Below are 26,761 nucleotides of genomic sequence, written 5' to 3'. Positions count from 1 at the left end.
ATATAAAAATGATAAATAATCACATGAAAGGATATTCAACATCATTAACCATTAGGTAAATACAAACTTAAAGCCACAATTATTAGATATCCCTACACATTTATCACAATAGCTAAAATTAAAAAAAGTGATAATATCAAATGCTGGTGAGAATGCAAAGATACTAGATCATTCATATATTGCAGGTGGGAATATAAGTAATACAACCATTCTGGGAAAGAGTTTTGTGGCACTTAGGCAATGCCCCAACAGTTGTATTCATGAACATTTATCCCAGAGAAATAGAAAACATATGTTCATACAAAAACATGTACACACATATTTATAGCAGCTTTATTTATACTAGCCACAAGCTGTAAAAAACCCAGATGTCCTTTGATAGGTGAATGATTAGACACATCCATACCATGGAAAATTACTCAACAATAAAAATGAACAAATTAGTGATACATACAACTACATGAATTCCTCTCAAGACAATTATGCTGAGTGGAGAAAACAAGTCACTGTCAAAAGTTCATACACTATGTGATTCTATTTATAAAACATTCTTTAAATGACATTATAAATATGGAAAACATATTGTGGTTGCCAGGGATTAGGAAGACGGCAAGAGCACAGGTGGAGGGGTGTGTGACCATGGTGGGATACTTGTGCTGATGGGATTGTTATGTATCTTGACTATGGATGGGCTTCAGGGCCCACTACCCCACAATACAGCACCTTGGCATATTGAATACTGTATCTTAGCCGAAGCTGTTTGAGAAAACGGCAAAACCAGAAAGGTTATTCTGACCTCCCCCTGCCCTTCTTCCCTAAAATCAGGAGATAAATCTCCCATGTGATAGGTATCCTTCTGGACCAGAGATAAAGGAGATATTCTTATCACCAGAGACAGGGAACTAGGGCTTGAGAAATCTATGCAAATAGACCTTGTTGAACTAACCCTTGCCTTCCTAGTTACTTCTTCATTATTTACTACTCCCAGCCCAAACCCCTTTGCCTCTTCACAAATTTATTGTTTTTGGTCTAAAACATGAAAAAGTTACTTCTTCAGGTCTTCATTCTCTAATTAAGGCTCCCATGTACATATAAAAATTTAAAGTTTGTATGCTTTTCTCCTGTTAATCTGTCTTTGTCTGTTAAATTTTCAGACCCAGCCAGGAATACAAAGAGGCTCATGGAAAACTTTTTCCTCTTCTGTACTGTGATGGTGGTTAAATGACTCTATACCTGTGACAAAATTGAATAGAATTAAGCTCATGGGTGCACACACACACACACACACACACACACAGGTGCATGTAAAACTGATGAAATCTGAATAAGTTTGGTAGGTTGTATCAATTTCCTGTGTCAATTTCTTGTGTCAATTTCCTGGCAGTGATTCTACACCACAGTTATGCAGGACACTTCCTTTGGGGAAAACTGAAGGGTACTCAGATTTTTCTGTATCATTTCTTACAACTGCCTGTGAATTTACAGTTAGCTCAAATAAAACAATAATTAAAAAAATGGCTGCTCATGAACACTTTTTTCTCTTAGAATGAACCAGTAAGTGGGATATATTTTTTATGATTCTTAATAATTTAATAATTTTTTATCCTTTTGTAGTCTGGAATTTTTCCATCACTAGATGATAAATGATTCATGTAAAAGGGTTAGCAAGCAATTGGAATTCATTAATTAGAAAATTAATATTATGAACATGAATCAGCTTGAAATGGAAATATTTACCCTTTGTGTCTGGAAAATTTATCTTTCTACTTTAGTCAGCAGTTGGATTTAAAATTCATGCATTCATAACCAGATAAAAGTCAAAATGTTCAGAATCTTGGCAAACATGATCATTATTTCACAGAAACGTTTGGTTTAGATTTTCCTATAAAGCCAACAGGCAATGATAATTGTACTCACAACTAATGACTCAAATTCCTGTTTAATAAAAAGGTAGATATGCCTGTCATAGATAAATATAATTTTTAATAAATGTTTTATTTTATAATTGTTTTAGATACTCCACATCCAATTTCCCATGTTTTTCACATCTTACATTATTATGGTACATTTGTCACAATTAATCAACTAATACTGATACATTATTATTCATTATTATTAACATGAATTTATACTTTATTCAGATTTCCTTATTTTTTGTCAGTGCCCCTTTTCTGTCCCAGCATCCCATTCAGGACATCACATTACTACATTCAGTTATCATGTCTCCTTGGCTTCTATTGGCTGTGATGGCTTTTCAGATTTTGCTTGGTTTTGGTGACCTTGTTTTGGACAGTTTTGAGAAGCACTGGTCAGATATTTTGTATGATGACCTCTAAGTGGTATTTTTCTGATTTTTTTTTCACAGTTAGACTGGGGTTATGGGTTTGGGGGAGGAAGACCAGAGGTAAAGTGACATTCTCATCACAGTATGTCAAGGATATTATATGATTCTGACATCTGGACATTTAACATGAGGGAATCTACCAACAGCTCTGGAGAAACAACCAGGAGGAGTGGGCTCTGGTTCAGTCCTAACAGAAGCAGCTGGATGACTGTGACCCATGAGCTTGCCTTCTCTATGTTCTTGTTCACCCATCTGAAGACTACATTTTCTTCCATTCCTAAAGTTCTGCTATTCACACCAGCCAAGGGCATTGGGACTATTCTGTGGGGTAGAGCTCATTAATTCCTTTGGAATCTGGGCCATCTCCATGAACAGACATTTATGATTCATGCAATGCTGGTAAGAAGAACAGTCTAAAGGCCTGCATCCTAAGTCATGCTGCCTGAGCCATAGTGCAGAGCACCTGCTTTTTGCTACTGGAAAACTTTATCAGTGCCGAATCAGGAATTTAGTTCAAAAAATGAAATGCATCCCTCCTCCATACCTCCTCTGCCTTGCCACCCCTCCTGCTTCTCTATCACCACCATTACAAATCCAGGCCTGAGTTAAGTCAACTTTCAGTTACTGCAAGTTTAAGAATTGTTATAATACTTAATTGATACATATGTAAAGCTCTTGTATCTGTTTCCTTTTACACACAGAAGCTAAAATCAGATTTTTCAGAAGCACCACAGCTAAAAATTTTAGTATTTCTTTTTTTTTCTATTTTTTAAAATTCCTCCTCTCATCATTTGCTGTAGTTTCCCCAAAGCACTAAAAAGGTAGCAGGACAAGGGAAAGGAACTTGGGTGGTCCACAAATTGGGTCAGGTGTCTTTGACAAACTGAGAATTTAACTGTGGTGAGCGGTGTCCTGTGTCCTCACCTCTTTCCCCTCAAACTTGCAGGACTTAGGAGGCTTTGTCCTTGGTGTGTGATCATTGATAGCAAGTCACCAGGAGAAATCTAAGCAAGGCATAAATCCCAGATCTCTGCAATGTTCAAAAGTTTGACAAATACAGATGGTTCCTTCTAAGAGATAGGTAATATATCAATTTTCCACTAGTGGAAAACTGCTATACTAAAGCAGAAAGAAAATTCTCCCTGACATTTGGAAAATATCAGTGTCCACAGGTGGGAGGAATAGTCTATTGGCAGTAGAATTAAACTTCAACATTTTAAATAGGCAAACACCAATCCCAGAGTGTACACTATGCATGTATGCATTGTTTGCTAACTGTTATTCTAAAATAGAATATTTTGTATATTTCCATTAAAATTTTATTTCTCAACTTTCTGTATAACATTTAAAAAAAAATTATCCAGAATTAACCATTGACCTTGAGGAATGACTTTAATGTTTGGGAGAAAGGAAGCTGAGTCATGGCAGGAAAATTTCTGCCTTGACAGCTTAGCCTTTTTTTTTTTTTTCCTTTCTTTAAAAACAAATTTGCTTATTATCTCAAACTGTTCGTGTTCCCCAGAATTCCACGTGTACCCCTATTACTTTATCACTGAACCTGAAATCTCTGAAAATCAAATGGAAACCTAAATGTTCAGCTGAAACTTCAGTACATTTACACCCTGTTCACCCCTCAGCTCTCCAGCCCTCTACAAATCACAAACTATGACTCAGTAATGCAGTGTTTAAAATGAAAATTCACTTCCAGGTACCTGCACTCCAGAGACTCATTTCTGTACACTTCCTCGTTGGCCAAAGCCCAGCAATATCAAGATTGGGGAAAATTTTGAATATTTGCTCATAACAAAACTTTATTCTCAACACTTTTCAGTATCTCCTTTTTTCCCTAAAAATGTGTGTTAGAAAAAGATTACTAACAATCCTTTTCATAGTAAAAATAAAATCATAACAATTAAGGAGTATTTGTGTTTTGAGTGCTGCCCACATGTAGGGAGAAAGTTCCTATGTACCATGTTTCTCCTATTTTTCATCTTCCTTGTCCAACAATAAAAATTACTTGTCCTCAAGACCAGGAAATGCCTTTTAGTTAAAAAGAATATGGAAGAAGTTGGTGCTTTAACTAGAATTTCTTTAGAGGGATGACAAGTAGTTACTTAGGGAAATGTATGGGAGACTGAGGAAAATCTAGGTATGTATTTAGGAAGTACTAAATTAGATGTTAATAAACTAGTTTTACTCACACTTCTGACATCAAATATGTGGGTTTTTCACAGCAAGAAATTCTTTAATTCTTTGCAGGTACCAATTGGATGTCTTATAATTTAATTCGATTCTTACACTACCCAAAGTTAGAACAAACCCCAAAGGGTAAGGACTCAGTCCCACAAGACTGTCCCCCACTTCAGACGCCAGTCCCAAGTCCCAGATTGTCACATATTTCTGACCAACTGGCTGTAAATCAGGGACTCCCATAACACCCTACTTGGGTTTGATAATATGCTGTAACAACTCACAGATTCTTGTTACTTAAACTTTACTTATGTTTATCAGTTTATTATTAATAATATTATTAATATTATTATTATAAAGGCTACAAGTGAGCACCCAGATGAAGAGGTACATAGGGCAAGGTCCAGAAGGATCCTGAAGACAAGAACTTCTGTCCCTGTGGAGTTGGGTGCACCACCCTCCTGTCATGTGAATGTTTTCACCAACTTAGAAGCTCTCCAAACCCAGTCCTTTTGGGTTTTTATGGAGGCTTTATTGCATACACATGACTAATTAAATCATTGGCCATTGGTGATTAACTGAAAGATTCAACCCTCCTTGGTCTTTCTGGCAAGGTGCCTTATCCTGAAGCTATCTGGGGGCCCCCACTATCAGTCCTTAGTATACAAAGAGATATTCTTAACACAATGGAGAGTCCAAGGGTCTTAGAAACTCTTGTATAGAAACCAGAGGCTAGGACAAAATATTTATTTAAAAAAGATGCTCCTATCATCACCCCTATTATTTAGAAAATTACAAGGGTTTTAGGAGCTCTGTGCCAGGAACCAGAGACAAGACCAAATATATATTTACTTCTTATTATATTACATTTTCATACATGTTATGACAGAAAACCATATGTATTAAAGGGAAATCATGTGTGAAATATCCCAGTTGTCATAAAGTATCTGACAGAAAATGAATAAGCTTTAAGTAGGCAGGTGTCAGCATGGTGAGCCCTCCTTCAACCACAGTCTCCTGTTCTCTTTGCCCTTCCAGAATTTCTGAATGGGGAGGGGGCTCTTGTTGTCCATATGTCCCCAGGAACCAAGCCAAGTCTGATAATTCATGCAGGGGGAAGAAGAAACCCCCTAATTCCTTAGGCCTACATTTGGCATGTAAGCTTTAGAGGTCAGCATGGAATAAAGAGAGATTCAAGATAGTAAAAATAAGTTCTAAGTTAGTAAGACTAAAATTTTGAAATTTGAATAGTTGCCCCAAAATTATCCACTTAATTACTCTTCTCTGAGTTTTTTTTTTACCTTCTTCCTCTGCCTTCCTCTTGTGTTCCCACCTTTTCTCTGACATACAATCCTTTCTCCACCCAGATAATTATTTAGAGTGTTCATTCAACTCAATTATGCCAAATAAAGAAGCAAGCATCTCAGACTTTGGTTATCTGCAGAGCATTTTGGGGTTTTTTTGTTTTGTTTTGTTTGTTTTGGCCACAACGAGTGGCATGGGGGATCTTAGTTCCCCAACCAGGGATGGAACCATGCCCCCTGCAGTGGAAGCACAGAGTCCTAACCACTGGACCATCAGGGAATTCCCCAAAGCATTCTGTTATTGAGTTTAGAAGAGATATTAGTTTTCTATTGCTGCACAACAAATGACACAAATTTTGTGGCTTAAAGCAGCACACATCAATTATCTCATAGTTTTTCATAGTTAGGAGCCTGGTAACTGTTTGAGTCTTTTACTTAGGGTCTCACAATCAAGGTGTTGGCCAGGATGTGTTCTCATCTGGAGGCTCTGTGAGGGAAGGATCTGCTTCAAAGTTCATTCAGGTTATTGGCAGAATTCATTCCCTTCCCAAGACTGAGGGCCCAAGATGCTTGCTAGGTATGAACTGGTGATGTAATGTAAGAGGCTGCCCTTAGCTCCAGAGACTAGGCATGGTTCCTAGAAGCTGCCCATAGTGCCTTGCTATGTGGTTTTTCCAACAAGGCCACTTACTTGACCAGACTAATAAGGAGAATTCCTAGCACGAGTCTGCTAGCAAGAGTCTTATATATTGTAATATAATTAATCACAGAAGTGACATTTCATCACTGTTGCCATATTTTATTGGTTATGAGAAAGTCTGAGGTCCTACCACCCACAAGAGGAGGCGATTACACAGAGTAACACAGAGTAACAAACACTAGAAGGTGGTCCACATGGGGAGGCATCTTATTTCAGCCTATCACAGTAGAGGTTGGGAACACTAAAGAATTATATATACAAATTACAAATTTACAAATTATATATATATATATATATTATATATATATATAATATATATATAAAAAGTAAGTTACATATATATAAAACTTATGTGCCTTACTTGAAATTGATCTCCAGAATGGCTACAGGTTAACAGGAAACTTAAAGGTAACCTAGCATGTTGATACATGCCACATTGTATAGGCATAATAGAAGTGCTCAGGGCTGACCCTTTATTAAAAATTATGATTCCTTTCAAAGAAGTACACATAGGAGTGTACAATGGACTCCTTGCTACTCTTATGTACTGCCCATTAGCTGTCTTATGCACAAAAACATTCAATACCAGTGTTTCATCCACTGCACTCTCACATCAATCTGAGTCCAGAGACTAGGATATCAAGTGCCTATATTTAACAAAATACATTTCCTACTAGGAAAGATACACCATGTCTACTGAAAAGTTAAACTCCAGAGGATTCCAAAAGAATTCTTGCCAGCTGTGCTCCTAATTCTACCCATTTTTCATAATCTTTACCCAGAGATGGTAAAGCCGAACAGAAAATATGTACTGAAATTCAAATAAATAATTTATATCCTCTGCAGAAATATATAACATTTTTTCACCAAAGACATTACATTTTAAACTTCTTTCTTTCTCACAGCTATCTGTACTAGCACAAAAGAATTCAGTCTACACATTAATGGTTTCAAAGACCATGTATAAAGTATTTCAAAATTAATAGCTGGCAAATGATATACATCAACACACACTGATCACATGTCCCTACAATGCTCAAATCCCAGAGAGTAGGTTCAGAAAATGAAATTTTAATTTAAAGGAGGATGCAAAGATTTAATCAAGATTATCATGGGTTCTTTTGCCTAAATTACCTTCTCTTTGCATATCTGGGGGTGGGGGTGTGCAATTATACCACCTAAATGCTGCTCTGATTTTCTCCTCTTCTCCGTCTAGTGATCTCATCTGGGCCACTTTTACTGTCCATCTCTCTTTATCCAGTTTTTCCACCCGTAGTCTACGTTTTGTAATGTAATCTTTTCTAATTAAAAACCTTCAATAGCTCCTCATTACTTGCAAGAGAAAGCCCAGATTACTTAGCAGAACATGCAGACTCTTCCATTATCTGGCCTCAACCTGCCTTTCCAGGATTAGCCTTTGCTACTCTCTGTCTCCCCACACAGAACTATGCTCACTCATCTCTAAATGCATATGTTTTTGCAAGATCCTTTCCATTTATATAAATAGTATTTCTATACAATGTTCACAAAACCAGTTCTCTTCTCCTCATTCTCTTGATGTTGATCTCCTGTGCATCTGTCAAGACCAGACTGGAAAGTTTACTGTCTTGTTGATATAATATACCTTACCCAGCTTTCCGAGGAATTACAAAAAGGCTTTATTCTTATTGCAATTTAAAAAGAAAGACATAATTGAACTATTGTGTAATTATTTGTTCCCTAACTAGACTGTGAACTGCTCAAAGTCAGGGATTATATCTTATATTTTTTATTCTAAGCACTTTCCATGGTGGTGCTCCATGATGTAAAGCCTCTCTAATTGTTTATTAAATTAATGTTTTGTTTTATACACATTTTAAATCTGTTTTTTTGAACGACTATTCATTTTAATTATTAAATTAATACATGTAATACATGTATCTCTATTTATTTAGTCAACTGTGTTGCTTTTTCCTATTAAGAAAATAGAGATGTTTCAATAAACACTTTAAAATTCTTCAAATATAAATTCACCAAACATTTATTGGACTCTCACTATACTTAACATGCATTTATTGTACCTCTACTACACTTAAGACACTGCTTAAACACTGGGAATGATCTCATAATCTAAAAATAAAGAGATTAATATAAATGAGAAAAACTACACTATATTTAGTGCTATGCTAGAGATATTTATAAAATGCATGGGAACATAGAAGAATAAGTAATTAATTATGATTAAAGAATTCAGAGAATAATCACTGGAGTGTTGGCATTCAGGCTGAGTCTTAAAAGATATGCCAACAAGTTTGAAATATGGGAGTGGAGGATCCTAGAGAATGCCATGTACAAAGATGTATAAACATGAAAGAAGCAGGAGACAGTTACAAGACAGAGTTTAGAGTGAAAGGAATACAGGTGGGAAAGTCAACCAACATAAGTCTGTAAAGATAGGTTGTGACTTTGGTTATGTAAGAGGAAAGCACAGAAGGGAGTGGGAATTGTATTAAGTTGCCAGTAGGAAAATTTCACAATCTACTCCATTTGACTTCCATTTGTTATCTATTCCTGTTTTTATGCCCATGTTAAACTTCCAAACAACAAAAAGAATAACATCATGCTTCCACTTAAAATGATGCAATTCTTCCTGTACAAACCAAGATGAGCTTAACTATTGTCCCCAAAATAAAATCAAAGTCCCAAAAGACACAGTATTCATATCTACAGTACGTTATTTCCTCTTTTAACTAGTCACAGTCCTGAATATTTTATAACTTAGAGACTGAGTTATTAATTTAACTACTATCAACACTCCCTATGTAAAATACTTAGTTAAACGAAGAGGGAAAATGCATACATAACAAATACATACATAACAAAGAAAGGAAGAAACCATGGATAGCTGCTACAGTTCTCATCTCTGTAACTGGTCATAGATCGTAGATGATATTAACTGCATCCCTGGGACCTAAGAGCTCTTAACTAGTAGAACCCAAGGTTGCATTGATGGTAAGTAACCACACATTTTGTGAATGTGTCATTAGGTGTTGGACAGGTTTATCAACCTTAACACTATTGACATTTTGGAATGGATTATTATCAGTTATAGGGGGCTGTCCTGTGCACTGTAGGATTTTTAGCAACATCCTTGCCCTCTATCTCTAGATGCTAGTAGCACCCTCACAGCCATGAAGATAAAAAATGTCTCCAGACATTGCCAGATATTTCTGGCTGGTATGAGAGGTTAGGGAGGAGACAAAATCCTGCCCAACTAAGAAAACTACAGAGAATGATAAAAATCACTTTTTTACACTTCTTGTTTCCTGAACCTTTATGTACTGCTGTTGTCTCAAAACATACATCAAAACTTTATTTACAGCTCAGCATCCTTGCAGGGTTTGCCATCCAGGTAGGGATGTGACTAAACCATTATTAGGTTATTCCTCCATTTCATCATGCCAGCTGATGGGGTATGTGACAATACCTGTGACTCTCATGAGTGTTGGCCTTTTCCTCACCTATTTTACTGTAAAATGAGTTCTTTGCTGAGTGTTGTGTCAGACACCATAATGGCATTCAGTAACTCCACAGATGGTAATACTGATGGAAGCATTGAAGGTAGGAAATGCAAATTTATACCCAGGATAAGTGTCTGTTTGAGAACAAATCCTCACTGCTGCCTCTATGTGATCAATCCACCACTGAATATTTTGTTGGTTTTCTGATGAATGGTGCTAGCTAACGGGAGGGCTCAACAATGATCTGTACTCTTGACAGGTTTGACACTCAGGTGGCCACTTACTAGCCAGATGAGCCATCATGTCTCCCTCATGACTTCAGACTTGGTGAAAAGACAGATCAAATGCTCTCTGCTCCTGAGTGCACTCTAGTTGATTATGGTAGGAAGAAGAGCAGCCAAAGCAGCAAGTGAGGGAGAAGGTCTAGAGTTCTGACAATCCTATTTCATTGACTCTTTCCAAGGCCCAATCTTTATTTTACTTGTTTCCCAAGTCCTTGTGTTTGTTTTCACTAATTTGAGATTGTAAAAAGAATTCAGGATTTGCAATTTGTTTGGATATATGGCAGTCTGACTTTCAGAAGTCCAAGATCACAGTTATAAAAGCTTCATTATTGCTGCAAGATAAGTAGCTTGAGATATAGTAGCTCACAACTCTAAATAACTCAGATTTTTTTTACTAGTTAATAGATAAACCAAACAGGTTATCCTCATACAGTGGATTACTATGTATCAATGAAAAGGAACAAACTATTGATATACACAATAATATGGATGCATCTTATATCTCAAAAAAACAGTATACTGAGAGGAAAGAATCCAGAAACAAAATTGGACACTCTGTATGACTTCATCAAAATGAAATTCTAGAATTGACAAAACTAATCTGCATTTAGCAGAAACCAGATCAGTGGTCTCTACAGCTGGGAATAGGACAAATGAAAGTAAAGGAACAGGAGGGACTTCTTTGGGATGATAGGAAGGGATATCTTGAGTAGGGTGGTAGTTACATACTGTGTATGTATTTTTCAAAATAATTTAGTTTCTACACTAAACATGGTGTATTTTTAATGTAAATTTGCCTCAACTGTGTTGGTTTATAAAGAAAAAAACAGAAATACAGAAGGAAGAGCAAGTTTCAGCGATGAAGGCAATGAACTCAGGTTTCTCAAACAACCTACTAGGCAGTTGAAAAAAATTGACTTCAGGTTCTCAGACACATATTTAGCAGAGGTTTGAGTTCAGGATCTTGAATATTTAAAGCAGTGATTCCCAACCACAGCTGCCTGTTAGAGCCGTTAGAGGAGATGCTGGGCACACTAATGCCTGGCCTTTCCCAGACATTAGTTAGTTTGGAGAGAAGTGCAGAATGCAGCATTTTAAAAAAAGCAGATAGGTATTTCTCATGTGCCATCAGGCTTAGATACTGTTGCTATGAAGGGTTATTGAAATTATGGCATTAGATCAGAAATTTTTTAGGTAGCTCATAAAAGGAGAAAAGAGGAGGAGTAGAGATCATAGTCTACAGGATAGCACTATTTAAGTCTAAAAATTTAAAAAGTAATGAATCTTTAGTAGAAGTCTTAGGATGGTATGCTTATCAACAAAGACATTAAAAGGATAATAAAATAATACTATGAAAAAGTTTATGCAAACAAATTTGACAACTTAAAAAAAAAAAAACAGACAAATTTTTGGAAAATACAACTTACCAAATCAACATAGGAAGAAGTATATCTATATCTATTACAGAAATTAATTTTTTTAAAACAAAACCCTCTGAAAAGGAAACTGCTGGCCCATATGGTTTCACTGGTGAATTATATAAAAATATTCAAGGAGGAAGTAGCACTAATCTTGCACAAATGATTTAGAGCAGGTAGAATAAATGCCCAGCTCATTTTATGAGGCCAATATAACATTAATACTAAAATCTGACAGACATTATTAAAAATCAGAAGAATATTACAGATCAATAGGCCTCATGCAAATAGACAAAAAAGTACTTTTTAAAAATTAGCAAATCAAATCCAAAAATCCATAACTAATGATAAATTGTCCCTTGAGCACAGGGATTGACCATCACAGAAGAACCATATGGGATGTAGGAGGAGCAGCTTCAGAGTAAAAATGGACATTTAGAAAACAAACAAACAAACAAACAAAAATAACTAGTGCCTACTACAAAAGGTACAATTTCTGATTATTTCTAATATAACTATGCATATTTTTGGTAAGGGTGATTAACCCAGAATTTAAGGGTATTATTTTTTCTTGAGTAAATGAATGTACCTCCCTGAATATCAATGGAGAAGTGCCTAAGACAGAGGGAAGAATATGTTTCATTAAAAAGACCCCTAAACCATTAAAGAGTGGTAGGAATACAATTTTTAACCTTCATTCCATAACACTCCCTAGTTAGCATAATTAAACTTTCAAAAATGAGTTCTAAGCTCTAACAGTCTTGCTTATTCTCTACTATTAATGTGCACTTAATATACTCATTATAAATCTGATCATTGTGACCTAATTACTACACAATACCTTACTTCTAAAGCGGGACATATTTAGATATTTCTATCATCTCTGTAGGATGTAATCATCATAAAAACCAGTGGAAGATATTACTTGTCTCGACTTTAAAAACATACCATATTCATGATATCTAAATAGAGCAATATATAGCCAATTAAGCCTACTCTAAGTAGAATGTGTGAAGCTTCAAGAAATATGATCTTTTATGTCATTTCAATTACATTTGAAAACTTATGTCTTGTGATCTGGCATCCACTTTCCTATTTATTCTTTGCATTCTTGGCTGCTACCATAGAAATTTAAATTAAAACCATTATTTTCTTGCTGAGCTATGATCAGGTTTAATCATGCAACAAAATTACCTGGAAGAGACTTCTTTTTGTACTAATCTTCAATCTTATCCACAATTTGGAAGGAAAAGTGGAAAAATAAGATCATTTGAGATGCTGGACATGGCACTTGGCTTGTCAAGGCTTACTGCTTTAAGATGTTCTAAGGAGAGGAAGATAGAACCACGGTAAGTTATGCTGTCTTATATTATAGCTCAGAGGAAGTAGCTCTTTCTATCTCAGTGACAATAATCAAGCTAGATGGTATTCAGAAGTGCTACTCACTTGGAAAGAGATGATGGGGTTCTGTGTGGAGAGATCAGTGAAAGGAAGGAGAAGAAAGGGAAAAATGACATACAAGGAGAAAATGATGTAAAGATTGATAAAGAAATAGAAATGACCAGATACTCTCTAGGATCTAGTGCTAGAAAACAACTGTCATGGTAGGCTAGATCACGTGATAGTAAAAAGTAACTTCTGAATTGCTGTGGCTTGATGCCACACACAAACTGCATACTCCTTGCCTATCATGATCAGCTAAGGAACTCTGCTCTTTGTAATCACACAGGGGTCCAGGCTGGTGAAGCAGCTACCATCTAGAACATTACCAGTTCTGTAGCAGATAGCAAATGCACACCAGATCTTTGTTTTCCCTATGAAATGACACATATCATTTCTCTCAATTCTATTGGCCAAACCAAGAAAAATGGCCCCACCTATTTTCAAGGTGGTGTGGAAGCACTATCCTGACAATGTGTCTTGTAGGGGAATCATAAATACTTGGTCAAGTAACAAGCATATATGATACTATATCGCCCTGCCAGAGAGTGAAGTATATACCCAACAGAGCACTATGTTCAATTTACTACACAGTATCCAATCTCCCTTTATTTCCTATCAACAATATTGTTTTTCTTCAGACGGTAATCTGAACATTTAAAAACTACATTTTCCATTTTCCTTTGTATATAGAGGTAGCTTTTGACACAGTTCTGGCTAACAATACATGGTGGGGCTTCTAGGAAGACTGTAAAACAGGTACAGACTTAGCCAGCTCATGCCTTTCTTCCTTACTTCTGGGAAATGGATGTGATGCCAGAGGAATGGGGAAAAGAGATATCTTGCAACTATGAGGACAAGAGCAAGCCTGGGATGCTAATGAGACTGTGATCTTAATGGATTACCAAATTTCAAACTCCCAGGTGTGTAAAAGAGAAAAAAAAAAAACCCTCTATTTTGTTCAGCCACTTTAAACGTGATTTTATTTTATATATGTTGCTGAATATATTCGTATGTGATCCAGAATTTGAAACCAGTAGTATGGTGATACAAGTAATGCATTCTAAAGTACAGATTTGACTTTGTTTAAAGAGACCTTGCAGTAGTAGGAGTTAAGATTCTACCCACTTGTATTTCCCTGAATCTCATTAAGCACTAGGGCAACAAAACAGAAACAACAACAACAAAAGAAGTCATAAGGATCTCCAACGTCATATCTTTTTTTCATTCCTCTTCCTTCATTCATTGATTTCTATACTTATTCATTAGGTAAATATTTATTGAGTTACCAACAGATGCTAAACAGTGTTCGACGGTGAAGCTGCAAAGTGAGATAGAACCCAGTAGACCATTTTCTCTCTCTAGAGTCTCATGTCACCATTTCCATACCAACTTTTATATGAGGATTAGAAGAGAAACAGCGTGAGTCTCTTCATTATTCTTATGGAACTTGATGCTCTTTATTTAAATATCAATAAGTTAAAAAAATCTAATATAGAGTTTTATCTTCCTAATGTTTTATTGAAAAAGAATGTTATGAATGGATTTTGGTTTTATAATACATACCATTTAACCCCACTAACTAAACTTAAAAAGGATTCTCTATACACACTTAACAATTTTTTTTTTAAGATAACATCCCTTTGCCCTTTCCTTTTGTTTTTGTTTTTGTTTTTTTTAAAAACATCTTTATTGAAGTATAATTGCCTTACAATGGTGTGCCAGTTTCTGCTTTATAACAAAGTGAATCAGTTATACATATACATATGTTCCCATATCTCTTCCCTCTTGCATCTCCCTCCCTCCCACCCTCCCCATCCCACGACTCTAGGTGGTCACAAAGCACTGAGCTGATCTCCCTGTGCTATGCGGCTGCTTCCCACTAGCTACCTATTTTACATTTGGTAGTGTATATATGTCCATGACACTCTCTAACCCTGTCACATCTCACCCCTCCCCCTCCCCATATCCTCAAGTCCATTCTCTAGTAGGTCTGTGTCTTTATTGCCATCTTGCCACTAGGTTCTTCATGGCCTCTTTTTTTTTTTTTTCCCTTAGATTCCATATATATGTGTTAGCATACTGTATTTGTTTTTCTCTTTCTGACTTACTTCACTCTGTATGACAGACTCTAACTCCATCCACCTCATTACAAATACCTCCATTTCATTTCTTTTTATGGCTGAGTAATATTCCATCGTATATATGTGCCACATCTTCTTTATCCATTCATCTGTCGATGGACATTTAGGTTGCTTCCATGTCCTGGCTATTGTAAATAGAGCTGCAATGAACATTTTGGTACAAGACTCTTTTTGAACTATGGTTTTCTCAGGGTATATGCCCAGTAGTGGGATTGCTGGGTCGTATGGTAGTTCTATTTGTAGTTTTTTCAGGAACCTCCATACTGTTCTCCATAGTGGCTGTATCAATTTACATTCCCAGCAACAGTGCAAGAGTGTTCCCTTTCCTCCACACCCTCTCCAGCATTTATTGTTTCTAGATTTTTTGATGATGCCCATTCTGACCGGTGTGTGATGATACCTCATTGTAGTTTTGATTTGCATTTCTCTAATGATTAATGATGTTGAGCATTCTTTCATGTGTCTGTTGGCAATCTGTATATCTTCTTTGGAGAAATGTCTATTTAGGTCTTCTGCCCATTTTTGGATTGGGTTGTTCGTTTTTTTGTTACTGAGCTGCATGAGCTGCTTGTAAATCTTGGAGATTAATCCTTTGTCAGTTGCTTCATTTGCAAATATTTTCTCCCATTCTGAGGGTTGTCTTTTGGTCTTGTTTATGGTTTCCTTTGCTGTGCAAAAGCTTTTAAGTTTCATTAGGTCCCATTTGTTTATTTGTGTTCTTATTTCCATTTCTCTAGGAGCTGGGTCAAAAAGAATCTTCCTGTGATGTATGTCATAGAGTGTTTTGCCTATGTTTTCCTCTAAGAGTTTGATAGTGTCTGGCCTTACACTTAGGTCTTTAATCCTTTTTGAGTTTATTTTTGTGCATGGTGTCAGGGAGTGTTCTAATTTCATACTTTTACATGTATCTGTCCAATTTTCCCAGCACCAATTATGGAAGAGGCTGTCTTTTCTCCACTGTATATGCTTGCCTCCTTTATCAAAGATAAGGTGACCATATGTGTGTGGGTTTATCTCTGGGCTTTCTATCCTGTTCCATTGATCTATATTTCTGTTTTTGTGCCAGTACCAAACTGTCTTGATTACTGTAGCTTTGTAATATAGTCTGAAGTCAGGGAGCCTGATTCCCCCAGCTCCATTTTTCGTTCTCAAGATTGCTTTGGCTATTCGGGGTCTTTTCTGTTTCCATACAATTGAGAAATTTTTGGTTCTAGTTCTGTGAAAACTGCCAGTGGTAGTTTGATAGGGATTGCATTGAATCTGTAGATTGCTTTGGGTAGTAGAGTCATTTTCATAATGTTGATTTTTCCAATCCAAGAACATGGTATATCTCTCCATCTATTTGTATCATCTTTAATTTCTTTCATCAGTGTCTTATAATTTTCCGCATACAGGTGTTTTGTCTCCTTAGGTAGGTTTATTCCTAGATATTTTATTCTTTTTGTTGCAATGGTAAACGGGAGTGTTTTCTTAATTTCACTTTCAGATTTTTCATCATTAGTGTATAGAAAAGCAAGAGGTTTCTATGCATTAATTTTGTATCCTGCTACTTTACCAAATTCATTGATTAGCTCTAGGAGTTTTCTGGTAGCATCTTTAGGATTCTCTATGTATAGTATCATGTCATCTGCAAACAGTGACAGCTTTACTTCTTCTTTTCCGATTTGGATTCCTTTTATTTCTTTGTCTTCTCTGATTGCTGTGGCTAACACTTCCAAAGCTATGTTGAATAATAGTGGTGAGAGTGGGCAACCTTGTCTTTTTCCTGATCTTAGTGGAAATGGTTTCAGTTTTTCACCATTGAGGACAATGTTGGCTGTGGGTTTGTCATATATGGCCCTAATTATGTTGAGGAAAGTTCCCTCTATGCCTACTTTCTGCAGGGCTTTTATCATAAATGGGTGTTGAATTTTTTCAAAAGCTTTCTCTGCATCTATTGAGTTGATCATATGGATTTTCTCCTTCAATTTGTTAATATGGTGTATCACATTGATTGATTTGCGTATACATACTTATGTTGTATCTCAGTTTTCAGCTACTACAATCTCTGCCTTCTAAATTGGAGTATATTAAGACTAGTCACATTTAATGTGATTGCTCATAAGATTATATATAAGTTATCTTGCTATTTATTTTATAATATTCCCATTTGGTTTTTTGTTCTTTATCCTTATTTGTCAACTTTTGGATTATTGAGTATTTTTATGAATCCATATTATCTCTTTTTTAAGATTATTATCTATATGTAAGGCCCCTTGAAGTTGTCCCACAGATCACTGATGCTCTTTACATTTTTAAAAATTCTTTTTTCTTTGTGTGTTCCCTTTTGAATAATTTCTATTGCTATGTCTTCAAGTTCACTAATTTTCTCTTCTGCTTCCCTAATCTGCCACTCAGGGGAGTTTTTATCTTAGCCACTGTAATTTTCATCTATGACAGTTTGATTTGAATAATTTTCTATACTTTCATATCTGTAGCTAAAATATTTAATATATGGAATTGTTATAACAAGTGTTTTCAATGTCCTTGTCTGCTGATTCTAACATCTATGTCAGTTATGGTTCAGTTTGGATTTATTTATTTTTCTTGTCATCATGGATTATATTTTCTTGTTTGTCATATGCCTGGTAATCTTTGATTAAATGACAGAATTTGTTAGTTTTACCCTGTATAGTCCTGTATGTATTTGGTATAAATATAAGCATTTTGAGCTATATTTTGTAATGCAGTTAGGTTACTTGGAAAGAGTTTGATCCTTTCAGGTCTTGCTTTCAAGATTTGCTGGGAAGAACCACAGCAGAATTTTGGCTGAGTCTAATTATTCCTCACTACTTAGGCAAGAATATTCTGGGTACTCTACCCAGTGCCCTGTGAATTATGAACTTCTTCAGTCTGGCTGATGGGAACATCACACTTTTTTGCATGTTCCCAGGGTACTATACCTCTAATACTCTAAGGTAGTTTTTTTCTCTAACCTTGGATACTTTCTTGACAAGCTTACTGATCTATAGATGAATATTCAAAGGAAACTTATGTTTCTCTGTAGGCCTCTCTGTGTGCAGCTTTTTACTATCTTGTACTCTGATCTACAAATTCTATCCTTTTTTTCCTCTCCCAAATTTCAAATTAATTTCTGAACTCAAGGAATCTCTTGGTCTCTATCTGTGTTCCCTCTCTATGTGCTGTACACTGAGGACTTTCTAAAGACAGTAATCTGGGACAATTGTCAGGCTCAACTTATTTTTTTCCCCATCTCTCAGTGATCATTACCTAATGCTTAGTGTAAGCAACTGAAGTCATACAGTATATGTTTTCAACAACAAAAGAATTATATTAGAAATCAAGAGCAATAATAGGTTTTAAAAAGTTCCAAATATTTAAAGATTAAATAGCACATGCCCCCAAAAGGCATAGGTCAAAAAGGGATCATAAAAGAAAATAATCTAATTGAAGATGGCCATTCTGACTCGTGTTAGGTGATATCTCATTATAGCTTTGATTTGCATTTCTCTAATAATTACCCATGTTGAGCATCTTTTCATGTGCCTCTTGGCCATCTGTATGTCTTCTTTAAAGAAATGTCTGTTTACAACCCTCAGAATGGGAGAAAATATTTGCAAACGAATCAACGGACAAAGGATTAATCTCCAGAATTTATAAACAGCTCATTCAGCTCAATATTAAAGAAACAAACACCCCAATCCAAAAATGGGCAGAAGACCTAAACAGACATTTCTCCAAGGAAGACATACAGACGGCCACGAAGCACATGAAAAGATGCTCAACATCACTAATTATTAGAGAAATGCAAATCAAAACTACAATGAGGTATCACCTCACTCCTGTTAGAATGGGCATCATCAGAAAATCTACAAACAACAAATGCTGGAGAGGGTGTGGAGAAAAGGGAACCCTCTTGCACTGTTGGTGGGAATGTAAATTGATACAGCCACTATGGAGAACAATATGGAGGTTCCTTAAAAAACTAAAAATAGAATTACCATATGACCCAGCAATCCCACTACTGGGCATATACCCAGAGAAAACCGTAATTCAAAAAGACACATGCACCCGAATGTTCATTGCAGCACTATTTACAATAGCCAGGTCATGGAAGCAACCTAAATGCCCATCAACAGACGAATGGATAAAGAAGATGTGGTACATATATACAATGGAATATTACTCAGCCATAAAAAGGAACGAAATTGAGTCATTTGTTGAGAAGTGGATGGATCTAGAGACTGTCATACAGAGTGAAGTAAGTCAGAAAGAGAAAAACAAATATCGTATATTAATGCATGTATGTGGAACCTAGAAAAATGGTACAGATGAGCCGGTTTGCAGGGCAGAAGTTGAGACACAGATGTAGAGAATGGACATATGGACACCAAGGGGGGAAAACTGCGGTGGGGTGGGGATGGTGGTGTGCTGAATTGGGCGATTGGGATTGACATGTATACACTGATGTGTATAAAATTGATGCCTAATAAGAACCTGCAGTATAAAACAAACAAACAAAAAAAACAAAAAAAAAAAAACAAAAAAAAAAAAAGAAAGAAATGTCTATTTAGGTCTTCTGCCCATTTTTTGATTGGGTTGTTTGTTTTTTTGATATTGAGCCACATGAACTGTTTGTAGGTTAAAAAAATCTACAAACAATAAATGCTGGAGAGGGTGTGGAGAAAGGGAACCCTCCTACACTGATGATGGGAATGTAAATTGGTACAGCCACTGTGGAGAACAGTATGGCAGTTCCTTAAAAAACTAAATACAGAGTTACCATATGATCCAGTAATCCCACTCTGGGGCATATATCCAGAGAAAAACATGGTTCAAAGGATACATGCACCCCAATGTTCATTGCAGTACTGTTTACAATAGCCAAGACATGGAAACAACCTAAATGACCATCGACAGATGAATGGATAAAAAAGAGTTAGTACATATATACAATGGAATATTACTCAGCCATAAAAAGGAACAAAATCGTGCCATTTGCAGAGACATGGCTGGACCTAGAGACTGTCATACAGAGTGAAGTGAGTCAGAAAGAGAAAGACAAATATCATATGATAGTGCTTATATGTGGAATCTTAAAAAAATGATACAAATGAACTTATTTACAAAACAGAAACAGACTCACAGAGAACAAATTTATGGTTACCAGGGGGGAAGGGTGGGAGGGAAGGATAGACTGGGAGTTTGGGATTGACATGTACACACTACTATATTTAAAATAGATAACCAACAAGGACCTACTGTAAGCACAGGGAACTCTGCTCAATATTCTGTAATAACCTAAATGGGAAAGGAATTTGAAAAGGAATAGATACATGTATATGTATAACTGAATCACTTTGCTGTACACCTGAAACTAACACAACATTGTTAATCAACTATGCTCCAACATAAAATAAAAATTTTAAAAAAGAAAATAATCTAACTGAATAATAGGGAATATACTGCATATCAAAATTCAGGAAAGGGATATAACTGAAAAGGGAAAATTTTAAATTCTAAATGCTTATACTACAAAACAAGAAAGACTTAAGATAATCGATCTAAGCTTCAAATTTTAGAAGGTATAAAAACTGACAATTCAACCCAAAGCAAATAAAGGAAATAATAAAATAATGGCAAAAATCAATGAACTAGAAAACACCTAACAATAGAAAAATGAACAAAGTCAAAAGTTGGGTTTTTGAAAAGATTGATAAAATTGGTAAATGCTTGGCAGAATGATCAAGGAAAAAAGAAGAGAGAAACCTAATTACCAATGACCAATATTAAGTATGAAACCTAATTACCAATATCAAGTATGAAAGACAGGATAACAATATACACCTAAGAGAAACTAAAAGAATAAGGAAATATTATGACCAATTTAATGTCAAAAATTTTAATAACTTAGATGAAAGAAAAAAAAAACCTTTGAAAGACAGCCATCTTACACCAAACACAAAAATTAACTCAAAATGAATTAAAGACTTGAACATAAGACCTGAAACCATAAAAAAACATAGATGAAAAGATAGGCAGTAAGCTCTTTGACATTGGTCTTAGTGATGAAATTTTGAATCTGACACCAAAACCAAAAGCAACAAAAGCAAAAATAATCAAGTGGGATTACATAAAACTTAAAAACTTCTATACAGCAAAGAAAACTACCAAGAAAATGAAAAGACAAACTACTAAATGGGAGAAAATAATTGCAAATCATAAATCTGATAAAAGTCTAATATCCAAAATATATAAAGAATTCATATAACCAAATAGCAAAAAACATCCAATCTGATTTTTAAAAAATGGGTAGAAGGTCTGAGTGGACATTTTACCAAAGTAGACATACAGACGTCCAACAGACACATGAAAAGATGCTCAGCATCTCTGATCATCAAGGAAATGCAAATTAAGACCACAATGAGATATCACCTCACACATGTTAGAATGGTTATTGTCCAAAACACAAGAAATGAAAAGTGTTGATGAGGATGTGGAGAAAGGAAACCCTCATGCACTGTTGGTGAGAATGTAAATTGTTGCAACTGCTATGGAATACAGTATGGAGTTTTCTCAAAAAATTAAAAATAGAACTACTATATGATCCAGCAATTCCACTTCTGGGCATTTATATAAAGAAAATGAAATCACTAATTTGAAAAGAAATATGTGGTACATGACTCTTTTTACAGCTCTATTTACAATAGCCAGGACATGGAAGCAACCAAAGTGTCCATCAACAGATGAATGGATAAAGAAGATGTGGCACATATACACAAGGAAATATTACTCAGCCATAAAAAGAAACAAAAATGAGTTATTTGTAGTGAGGTGGATGGACCTAGAGTCTGTCATACAGAGTGAAGTAAGTCAGAAAGAGAAAAACAAATACTGTATGCTAACACATATATACGGAATTAAAAAAAATGGTTATGAAGAACCTAGGGGCAGGACAGGAATAAAGACGCAGACATAGAGAATGGACTTGAGGACATGGGGAGTGGGAAGGGTAAGCTGTGACGAAGTGAGAGAATGGCATGGACATATATTCACTACCAAATGTAAAATAGATAGCTAGTGGGAAGCAGCAGCATAGCACAGGGAGATCAGCTTGGTGCTTCGTGACCACCTAAAGGGGTGGGTTAAGGAGGGTGGGAGGAAGAGGCGAGAAGGAGGAGATATGGGGATATATGTAAATGTATAGCTGATTCACTATGTTACAAAGCAGAAACTAACACACCATTGTAAAGCAATTATACTCCAATAAAGAAAAAAAAAAAGAAAAGAAATACAGACCCCCATGTTTATTGCTGCATTGTTTATAGTAGCCAAGATATGGAAACAACCTAAGTGTCCACTGATGGATGAATGAATAAAGAAGTGGTGATATATATATATATATATATATATATATATATATATATATATATATATATACCTCAAAACATGCAACGGAATATTATGCAGCCATAAAAAGAATGAAATCTTGCCATTTGCAATAACATGGATGGGCCTTGAGGGCATTATGCTAAGTGAAATAAGTCAGAGAAGACAAAAACTATGATCTCTCTTATATGTGGAATCTAAAAAAAACAACAAAAAAATAAACCCAGGCTTATAGATACATAGAATAGATTGCTGGTTACAAGAGGCAGAGAGGGGGAGTGGGAGAAATGGGTGAACTGTTTTTTTAGTTTAAATAAACTAATTAAATTAAAAAAATATATCTAGTATCAATACAGTCAATCTTTAGATATGGGGACCCTACTTTAGGATGTATTGACAGAAGGAAAGTTATAGAATACAAAACAATTCTTGTCTATTCCATTTCTTAAATGTTTCTAATTTATTCATCTCTCGAACACACTAGATTAACAAAAACCAGGCTCTGATCATCACTCATTAGATTGACTTCTTAACAGATTTCTCTATTTGGGCTCTTGCCCCTTTTGAGAGAGCAGTCAGAGGGATTGCTATTAAAAAAAAAAAAGTAAGAGGGAATACTATAATCTATTTAATGTCAAAATGTCAACAAGTTAGATGAAAGAAACAAATTCCTTGAAAGATAAAATATACCAAATCCAAGCTAAGAAGAAAGAGAAAATATGAACAGTCCAATATCTAACATAGACATTGGAATTTAAAGGAACAATCCTTCCTGCAGAGAAAACCTCTAAGCCTAGATGATTTCATTGGTGAATTTTGTCAAACACTTCAGAAAGAAACAATACTAACTATGCAAACTCCTTCATAAAATAGAAAAGGAGGAAACACTAACCAAAATGTTTTATGAAATGTTTTCAAGATAATAATTTTATAGACTAATATTCCTTATGAGCATAGATACAAAAATCTTCAACGAAATATTAGCAAAGTGGCTTGAAGAACACATTAAAAAAAGAATACATCCAAACCATGTGAGATTTATACTAGGAATGTAAGGTTGATGTGACATTAAAAACCCAATATAATTCATAACATTAAAATACAAAAGTGAAAAACATATCATTTCAAGAGATGCAGAAAAATTATTTGAGAAAATTGAAAACCCATTAGATATTTCAAAAAGAAAAAAGAAAACCTTAGAAAACTACAACCTTAATCTGGTAAACAGCATCTACAAAAAACCTCAATGGTTATTATACTTGGGCAAATATTAAATATTTTCAGCCCAACCATCCCAGAGGTTGGAAACAAATGAGATATTCACTATCAACACTTTTATCACCATTTTACTAGAGGTCCTAACTAGAAAAATAATGCATGAAAATGAAATAAATAGCATTAAGATTTGGCAAGAAGAATAAAAACTGTCTTTATTCACAAAGGGTAGAATTATTTACATCACATATCTTGTCACTTGCACAAACAGTGCTAAAACTAATATGAGAAATTTTCAATGTCAAAAAAATGTTAAATGTGTACTAGTAATGACTAGTTGGGACATGACATTGAAAACAATTCCAACTTTAATAGCATCTAAAAGCATAAAATACATAATAAGTTTTACCAAAATGTATGTTAGACAGCTACACTAAGTATAAAATATTAAGAGAAATTAAATAATACAAATAAACACTTCTATTGTCATGTATTAAAAGACTTAATATACTAAAAGATATACTATGGTCATGTGTTAAAAGACTTAATATTGTTAGGACGTCAATTCTCCCTAATTTGATCTACAGAGTCAATGTAACCTCAGGCATAATGCTGGAGCGTTTTTCTACAGAAATTGACAAGCTGGTAAAATTTATATGGCAATGCAAAGTCCTGAGAATAGCCAAAATAATATTGCAAAAAAGAACAAATTTGGCAGATATAATTACCAGATTTTAAGATAAAAAGTAATCTAGAGAGTGTGGAATTGGTTTAAGGAGAGACAAATAGATCAAGTGGATATAATAGCCAGAAACAGTTCAAAGCATTTACAGTCAATTGATTTTTAACAAAGATGCCAGTGTAATTCAATGTGAGAAAGTAAAGTATTTTTTTTTATTTTTGAATTTTATTTTATTTTTTAATACAGCAGGTTCTTATTAGTCACCAATTTTATACACATCAGTATATACATGTCAATCCCAATAGTTCAATTCATCACACCACCACATCCACCCCCTCTCTGCTTCCCCCCTTGGTGTCCATACGTTTGTTCTCTACATCTGTGTCTCAACTTCTGCCCTGCAAACTGGTTCATCTGTACCATTTTTCTAGGTTCCACATATATGCATTAATATACGATATTTGTTTTTCTCTTTCTGACTTACTTCACTCTGTATGACAGTCTCCAGATCCATCCACGTCTCCACAAATGACCCAATTTCGTTCCTTTTTATGGCTGAGAAATATTCCATTGTATATATGTACCACAACTTCTTTATCCATTGGTCTGTCGATGGGCATTTAGGTTGCTTCCATGACCTGGTTATTGTAAATAGTGCTGCAATGAACATTGGGGTGCATGTCTCTTTTTGAATTATGGTTCTCTGGGTATATGCCCAGTAGTGGGATTGCTGGATCATGTGGTAATTCTATTTTTAGTTTTTAAAGGAACCTCCATACTGTTCTCCATAGTGACTATATCAATTTACATTCCCATCAAGAGTGCAAGAGGGTTCCCTTTTCTCCACACCATTTCCAGCATTTGTTGTTTGTAGATTTTCTGATGATGCCCATTCGAACAGGTGTGAGGTGATACCTCATTGTAGTTTTGATTTGCATTTCTCTAATAATTAGTGACGTTGAGCAGCTTTTCATGTGCTTCTTGGTCATCTGTATGTCTTCTTTGGAGAAATGTCTATTTAGGTCTTCTGCTCATTTTTGGATTAGGTTGTTTGTTTTCTTAATATTGAGCTGAATGAGCTGTTTATATATTTTGGAGATTAACCCTTTGTCCGTTGATTCATTTGCAAATATTTTCTCCCATTCTAAGGGTTGTCTTTTCGTCTTGTTTATGGTTTCCTTTCCTGTGCAAAAACTTTGAAGTTTCATTAGGTCCCATTTGTTTATTTTTGTTTTCATTTCCATTACTCTAGGAGGTGGATCAAAAAAGATCTTGCTGTGATTTATGTCAAAGAGTGTTCTTCCTATGTTTTCCTGTAAGAGTTTTATAGTGTCCAGTCTTACATTTAGGTCTTTAATCCATTTTGAGTTTATTTTTGTGTATGGTGTTAGGGAGTGTTCTAATTTCATTCTTTTACATGTAGCTCTCCAGTTTCCCCAGCACCACTCAGTAAAGAGACTGTCTTTTCTCCATTGTATATCCTTGCTTCCTTTGTCATAGATTAGTTGACCACAGGTGTGTGGTTTATCTCTGGGCTTTCTATCTTGTTCCATTGATCTATGTTTCTGTTTTTGTGCCAGTACCATATTGTCTTGATTACTGTAGCTTTATATTATAGTCTGAAGTCAGGGAGTCTGATTCCTCCAGCTCTGTTTTTTCCCTCAAGACTGCTTTGGTTTTTCAGGGTCTTTTGTGTCTCCATACAAATGTTAAGATTTTTTGCTCTAGTTCTGTAAAAAATGCCATTGGTAATTTGATAGGGATTGCATTGAATCTGTAGATTGCTTTGGGTATTATAGTTATTTTCACAATATTGATTCTTCCAATCCAAGAACATGGTATATCTCTCCATCTGTTGGTATGATCTTTAATTTCTTTCATCAGTGTCTTACAGTTTTCTGCATACAGGTTTTTGGTCTCCCTAGGTAGGTTTATTCCTAGGTATTGTATTCTTTTGTTGCAATGGTAAATGGGAGTGTTTCCTTAATTTCTCTTTCTGATTTTTCATCATTAGTGTATAGAAATGCAAGAGATTTCTGTGCATTAATTTTGTATCCTGCAACTTTACCAAATTCATTGATTAGCTCTAGTAGTTTTCTGGTGGCATCTTTAGGATTCTCTATGTAGAGTATCATGTCATCTGCAAACAGT

This window comes from Balaenoptera ricei, chromosome 5, assembly GCF_028023285.1.
Source record: "Balaenoptera ricei isolate mBalRic1 chromosome 5, mBalRic1.hap2, whole genome shotgun sequence".
Lineage (NCBI taxonomy): Eukaryota > Metazoa > Chordata > Mammalia > Artiodactyla > Balaenopteridae > Balaenoptera > Balaenoptera ricei.
The sequence above is the reverse complement of the archived record's forward strand: the minus strand, read 5'-3'. Positions refer to the sequence as shown.